The 6961-nt window shown below is 39.4% G+C and overlaps 2 pseudogenes; both read left to right on the forward strand.

Moving 5' to 3' along the window:
- The first annotated feature begins 2232 nt into the window (after positions 1–2232).
- LOC130503112 (cold-regulated protein 28-like) lies at positions 2233–4173 on the forward strand (annotated as a pseudogene).
- A 696-nt stretch (positions 4174–4869) lies between these two features.
- LOC130503113 (pollen-specific leucine-rich repeat extensin-like protein 4) lies at positions 4870–6957 on the forward strand (annotated as a pseudogene).
- Positions 6958–6961: the final 4 nt, after the last annotated feature.

Consider the following 6961-nt stretch of genomic DNA (forward strand, 5'->3'; position numbering starts at 1 on the left):
TAAATTTAGAGAGGGCCACCTGTATGTATGATCTTAGAGCATCTCCAACCCCACTCCAAAACCCACTTCAAACTTTATTTTGCAGTAAAATCATTTCCAACCCCACTCCAAAACTCACTCCAAAATGGAGTAATAGACATGATTACTCCAAATATGGAGTAAACAACTCATTACTTCAAAATGGAGTTCAACTTTTTTTAATTTATAAAATGGTCATTCACATTTAAATATTTTCGTTTTTAATAAAATATTATTATAAATAAGTATAGTAATGTTATTTTACTATATATATATATTATAAAATTACTGTTAATATTTATTAATTATATGAAAAATCATCTAATAAAATATTTTATGCAACAAAATATATAATATAAAACATAGAAGATTTGTACTGAATAATTATAATAACTATAATGAATAATTTAAATTGATGTATTACTGTGTTTAAATAATTTAATGTAATTTTTAGTGTATTAAATGTTTCCTTTCTAAATCTTGTTGAGTAATTTTAATTATATAATAAAATTTTAATTATGATTAGTATTGTATTTAATAGAAATGTTACAAAGTAAAATTAGACTGTTTTGCAAATAGTATAAATGAAAAGTGATATTACTAATTTTAAAATAAATATAAAATATAAAATATTAAAAATATTCAATTTTGGAGTAGAAAATGAAGTAATACATTGGAGCAAAACACTACTTCATTTTAGAGTTACTCCATTTTGGAGTAGAAAATAGAGTAATACATTGGAGATGCTCTTAGGATCTGCACTCTAGCTAAAACTTCCGAAGACATAATCTTTGTCTTTATGACTCTCTTCCTCTTTCTTCTAGCTGTCTCTCCCCCTTTTTATTTCTTGCTTCTGTTTTTTCAATCATGTCATGTGGACTAGAGATCTTTGATTGTTTTCTTATGAAATAGGATTTTAGTGAACGAGTAGCCCTGATTGACCAACGTGCGTCTGATTATATGCTATATAACTTAGCTAAACATGTGCTTCAAGTGAAGCTATATGTGTCTCGTCTCTATATGATCTACTGATAGTCTTAAGTTGTGGGCCTTATATGGGCTCTACATCGTTGGCTTGAACTTATGCGAATTACTCAGTTCTACAGTCGCATAGTTCCTGCAGATTTCCAAATTGGTTACATATGGGATATGGTTGGTTAGGCTTACACTGATGCCGGTATTTTTGTAGAGGAGTTATGATTCATTTATACTCGATAAGACATGGGCTGGACTCTGAACTATTTGTTTACAACAATTTGATTGATATGTATGCTGAACCTGGTGGACCTTAAGGGTTGCCATAAGGTTTTGATAGGATGATTGTGAGTGGATTCGGTCGGATATGTACATGTGGGGTCTCAAAAATTTAGGCCCATATATCAACATTGAATTAGATATGTGGATTTAACAAAACCCTAGGATCTTCTTAAGAAAACACCTACATCAGGAGCTTTAAACATAGTTATAAGACTTGATAAAAAAACCTAATTGTCCCAATTATTCTACGTACCTCTGTCACATATTACATAGTAATCAACAGTTGTATTAGCAAAATGGTACGCGTTATATAATGTAGAGTTGTAAATTAACTAAATTAGAAAGGGCGAGATATTTTTCTTGGTTTGTCGAGGTAAAAGGGCAGATATTTTTCTTGGAGAGGACAGACGTAGCAGATATTTTGACCCAACCAATGCCCACGTCAGCAAGTGTCTTAAAATATCCATCTGCTAAACTAATGGCTAATTTTAATTGTTTTTTTCTAGGATTTATCCAAAAAACTTCTAACTATTATACTACAATCCAGATACTTATTAAATTTTTTTTTGGCGTTATCTCTTTATCCAAAATTAAAATGTTATTTAAATGAATAGCTAGTTAACTATTTGAATTAACAAAAACTTTGTGGGGCATTTGGAAAAGAGTTAGGGCCCCATGAAGAATACATGATGTTCTTAAGATGGATAATGACGTTAACTTTATGTTATATAATTCTAAAGATTATCCAAGATCCGATCAAATCTAAATTAACATAATAAAATCCTGAAAGCAAACATATAAAATAAGGAAAGAAATCGGAATGTAAAAAGAAAAAGAAAATCAAAATCGTGACCAATTAAATTGAGAGGAGAGCACCAATTATCTTGAAAGCTGACAAATAAAGCTAAATCAAGAGAAATTTAATATTCCATAAAACAAAACCTCCTTCCAGAAAAAAAAAAATATCTGGCTGATGATAGCTTGTCCGAGATATTTTTATTATCGCTGGCGATGACGTGGCAGTACTTGACACGTGTAAAAGCGACGCCATGTGGACCATCCTTGTCTGTCTCATTCTTTAAGGTCTCTCTATCTATCTCGCAACAAGAGACGTAATTTTGTTTTGTTCTTTTGTGTGGAGAGAGAGCATCGCACCGATGGAGAATGAGTACGAGGTGAATAGTGTTTCTCTCGAGATGATGGATCGCGACGCGGTGGAGTCATCGGCGGCTGAATCTCAGAGCGAGTCTTCGTCTCTCTCTAACTCGCTCGAGTCCGGTCTTATGGTTGAAATCTCTCGTGGTGGTGATGCTGATTCGAAGAAACTGGTAAAACCGCACCGAATCTTCCGTTTTGTTCATGCTATGCTTTTGCTTCATCTCGAATTTTGGTTGCTTTTGAGATTCGTAAGAGATTGAGTTTGTGGTTAATTGTTTGTTCTTATCGGTTTTTTGGTCAGATAAATTTGAGCTTGTTAGATTAGATATGGAAGGAAGCTTCAGATCTGATGTTACGATTAGGTTTACACTCGTTAACCCTAAAAAAAAGATCTTTGATTTTGATGATGAGATATTTAATTAAATCCTTGATAAGCATTTAAAGTCAGCATCAATCAAACCATATCGAAAAGTCATAGTATCTTTTAAACCTATTTGGCATTGTTTTTTCTTCTGAGTGATTTGAGTTTGTGTTGAGTGGTTGCAGTTTGTTTTAGCTTTGTCTCAGACATATCAAATCTGTGTGAGGACACACCATTCATTGGTGCTGTTCGAGTTGTTGTAATGGTTTTGTTTCTTGACAAAGTTTCCATCTTGCGTTTCACTTGCGGGATGTTTGGTTGTCAATCATTAATACCGTTTCTTTTAAAACTGTTTATGTAGGATGAATGTGGTGGCTGGACGAATGAGAAACACAACTCGTATATTGGTTCTTTGGAGAAAACATTTGTTAGGCAGTTGTATTCCTTGCTTGGAAGAGGAGGAGAGACTCAGCCACTGAATAGAACTCGTGGTGTGCAGTACAAATTGACTGATCAGGTTAGTTTTTTTCTGTTACTGTTTTTTTGGTAATCATCTAGTGAAAACTTACGACATCTTTTGTAGTTTACGGTTCTACAAAGGTTACCGGCAGAAGTGAGCTTTGGAATAAACGAGCTCATATGGGAACTGCTGTCCAAGGAAACCTATTGTGCAACGACCAAATCAGAAGTCTGGTGACAAGGGTTTGCTAGAACATCCATGAGAGATTCTTCAGGGCATGAGTATCAAGCTCAAACCACTGCAGGTAAAGCACTCCTCTTTGGGAGTTGCATGTTCCTTTTTTGCATTCTCATCTGTTTTTTGGTACCAAATTCTGTGTTCACATTTCTAAATTCTAAGAACTAGGCTGACACTTTTGAGTAGATCAATACTTAACTTGGCATTGGCTGTTAGAAGGCTTTTGCTGCAGAAAACATAGAGTTGATTATGACCCGGGGGTGACCAAGAAATAATTGTTGCTACGAAAGACATGTATGAGAGAGATCTTTGTTTGATACCTATTCACCCACTGACCAACCACATGAATGTGTTTTTTGTTAGAACTTGTGTTCTCTCACCTGCCTAAATAATCAGTCTGAATTCTAAAACTCTGGCCTCGTTGTTTTTGAAACTCCAGAGGCGTCAGGGCAGAATTTCAGAGAAGAAGAAGTAGCAGAAGAGAAGGGATGCACTCAGAGGCGTCCAGGAACGCAGAAGGGGAGCTAATTTTGATGATAGTTCACGAATGATCAGGTAAAATTATAGGAAAGTAACACAATACAAGACAACTTCACTTTGTTATTATGCTAAAGAGCTGCTGCATATTCTCAGGTTGTGCCTTAATGGTGATGAAGCCCGGAACAATGATATAAAGCAATAGGAAATGAAGTGTAGATTAATTACATGAATAGAGAGAGAGAAAAAATAGGAAGCGTGTGAGTGGGAGAATGAACGTGGAGGTTTGTTTGTTGTATAGTATGATGAGGCTAAAGACAGCCTTGTCGAATGGGGATGAAATTTAGTATTTTGATATAATTTAGTAGCATTATCGTCATTCCTTCCATTGCTTTTTCAATCTTATTCTTTCTATTAACTTCATTTTCTAGAACAAGTTTTGTCGTCAATTTATAAAACTCTTTCAATATTGTGTTTTTTTTGTTCTACCGGTTAAGATAAATTACATAAAAAACAAAGTATATAACCTAGCCAGTTACTAAAAGTAACATCTATGTTTTCAACTGTGAAAATAATATGCACGAGCTAGTAAATGCAATTTTGGATCTGAATTGGCGTTTCATCCATGCAGTGAAGTGTATATGTTCAAGAATGGGAAACCCTAATTTTTAACTGTTCAGTGAGAATTCATTAGCACTTATGCATCATTCAAGATCCCTGGTAATCATGATGATACCTTAGACGATGTATCTTGCAGCACACGAAATGTAACGAGAGACAAATACAAGGGGTTGCGTTGAAGCGTGATGTCGGTAATGAATCATCCATCACTCATTTTCAAAGGATGTGTCCTATAATAGTTACCGGTTCTGCTTAGCTCTGTTTTGCTTGTTTGCCTTTCTCTAACACAAAACCTAAATATGTCCTCCGTGTCTGAAGCGAAGTCCTTAAAAAAAAAAACAAAACAATGTTACTAAATATAGACATATCAAAGGGAAACCGTTAAGTTATTTGCAAGGCTGGCTTATTAATAATACACATTTGCAACCTCCTCGAACCCTCTCAGGTCCCTTCTATTAAGCAGCCTTGGACCTTGAGGTTTCTGTTTTAGCCATGGCTAAACCTCCGTCCTTTGGCTGCTTCTTCTTCCTCTTATCTTCTTCTTTTATCCTCTTCCTTCGTCGCATATGCCATATCCGATTCAGAAGCTGCCTTCCTCGTGCGTCGACAGCTCCTGTCGTTACCTGAAACAGCGAAGGCGAACTCCCTGAGGATATCGAATACGAGGTCGATCTCAAGGCTACGTTTGCAAACACAAGGCTAAAAAGGCTTACATAGCTCTCCAGGCTTGGAAAAAAGCCATATATTCGGACCCGTTTAACACCACAGCGAACTGGAATGGCCCCCACGTGTGCGGCTACCCGGTGTGGTCTGTGCGCCGGCTCTCGATGATCCCAACGTCACGTTGTGGCTGGTGTCGACCTCAACGGTGCGGATATCGCGGGGCATTTGCCTGTCGAGCTTGGTCTGATGACGGATGTCGCTATGTTCCATCTGAACTCGAACCGGTTCTGCGGTATCATCCCTAAGAGCTTTGAGAAGATGAAGCTGATGCATGAGTTTGATGTAGCAGCAACTGTTCGTTGGAGCTTCCCCAACGTTATCCTCTCTTGGCTGAGGCTAAGTACTTCGACCTAGGTTTAATGATTTTGAAGGTCAAGTCCCTCCTGAGCTTTTCAAGAAAGAGCTGGACGCTATTTTCTTGAACAACAATAGATTCACTTCGGTGATTCCTGGAGACTCTAGGAGAATCAACTGCCTCTGTTGTGACTTTTGCTAACAATAAATTCACCGGATGTACCCTAAGAGTGTCGGAAACATGAAGAATCTCAACGAGATTGTATTTATGGACAATGGTTGGGAGGTTGTTTCCCGTCCGAAATTGGAAAGCTGTCGAATGTGACGGTTTTCGATGCGAGCAAGAACTCGTTCATCGGTCGCTCCGGACGACTAGCTTTGTCGGGTTAACTGGTGTGGAGGAGCTTGATATCTCCGGGAACAAAACTTACTGGATTAGTAGGGGATGAGATTTGCAAGTTGCCTAATTTGGTGAACTTTACTTATTCATACAATTACTTCAATGGACAAAGTGGTCGTGTGTTCCTGGTGGTGGTAGGAAAGAGATTGTGTTGGACGATACACGTAATTGTCTGACGGATAGACCTGACCAACGGTCCGCCCAGGAATGTGCTGTGGTGATCAACCGTCCGGTGATTGTAGCAAGGACAAGTGCGCTGGTGGTGGTGGTGGCTCCTCTACTCATCGAGACCACGCCGGTTCATGAGCCAACGCCGGTTGTTCCAACTCCGGTTGTTGAGAAACCGTCGCCGGTTCCAGCTGTACCGGTTCAAAAGCCAAACAGCCACCGAAAGAGTCACCGCAAACGGATGATCCTTACAATCAGTCCTCGGTTAAGAACAGACGCAGTCCCCTCCACACTCATCAGTCCCAGCCTCCGGTGGTTTCCTCTCCTCCACCACTTCCTTCACCACCTCCACCAGTAGTCCACTCTCCACCACCACCGGTTCACTCTCCACCACGCTGTCCACTCTCCACCACCACCGGTTCACTCGCCGCGCCACCTGTGCACTCTCCACCACCACCAGTCTATTGCACCGCCGCCCCTGTCATCTCCACCGCCACCACCGTATTTTCCCCACCTCCACCTGTCCACTCACGCCGCCACCTGTTCAGTCACCGCCGCCACCTGTTCACTCGCACCTCCACCGGTGTTTCTCCTCCAGCTCAGCCGCCTAAATCCAGTTCACCACCACAACACCATCGCCGGCGGTCGTTCTTCCACCTCCGTCGCAATCTCCACCAGTAGTCTACTCTCCTCCGCCAAAGACCGCCCCAGATCAACTCCCCACCAACTCCGGTGGAAGAGAAACAGATGCCGCCAGCACAAGCACCAGCTCCGGTGAAGAGGAACA

Source organism: Raphanus sativus, unplaced genomic scaffold (assembly GCF_000801105.2).
Source record: "Raphanus sativus cultivar WK10039 unplaced genomic scaffold, ASM80110v3 Scaffold0805, whole genome shotgun sequence".
NCBI classification, from domain to species: Eukaryota; Viridiplantae; Streptophyta; class Magnoliopsida; order Brassicales; family Brassicaceae; genus Raphanus; species Raphanus sativus.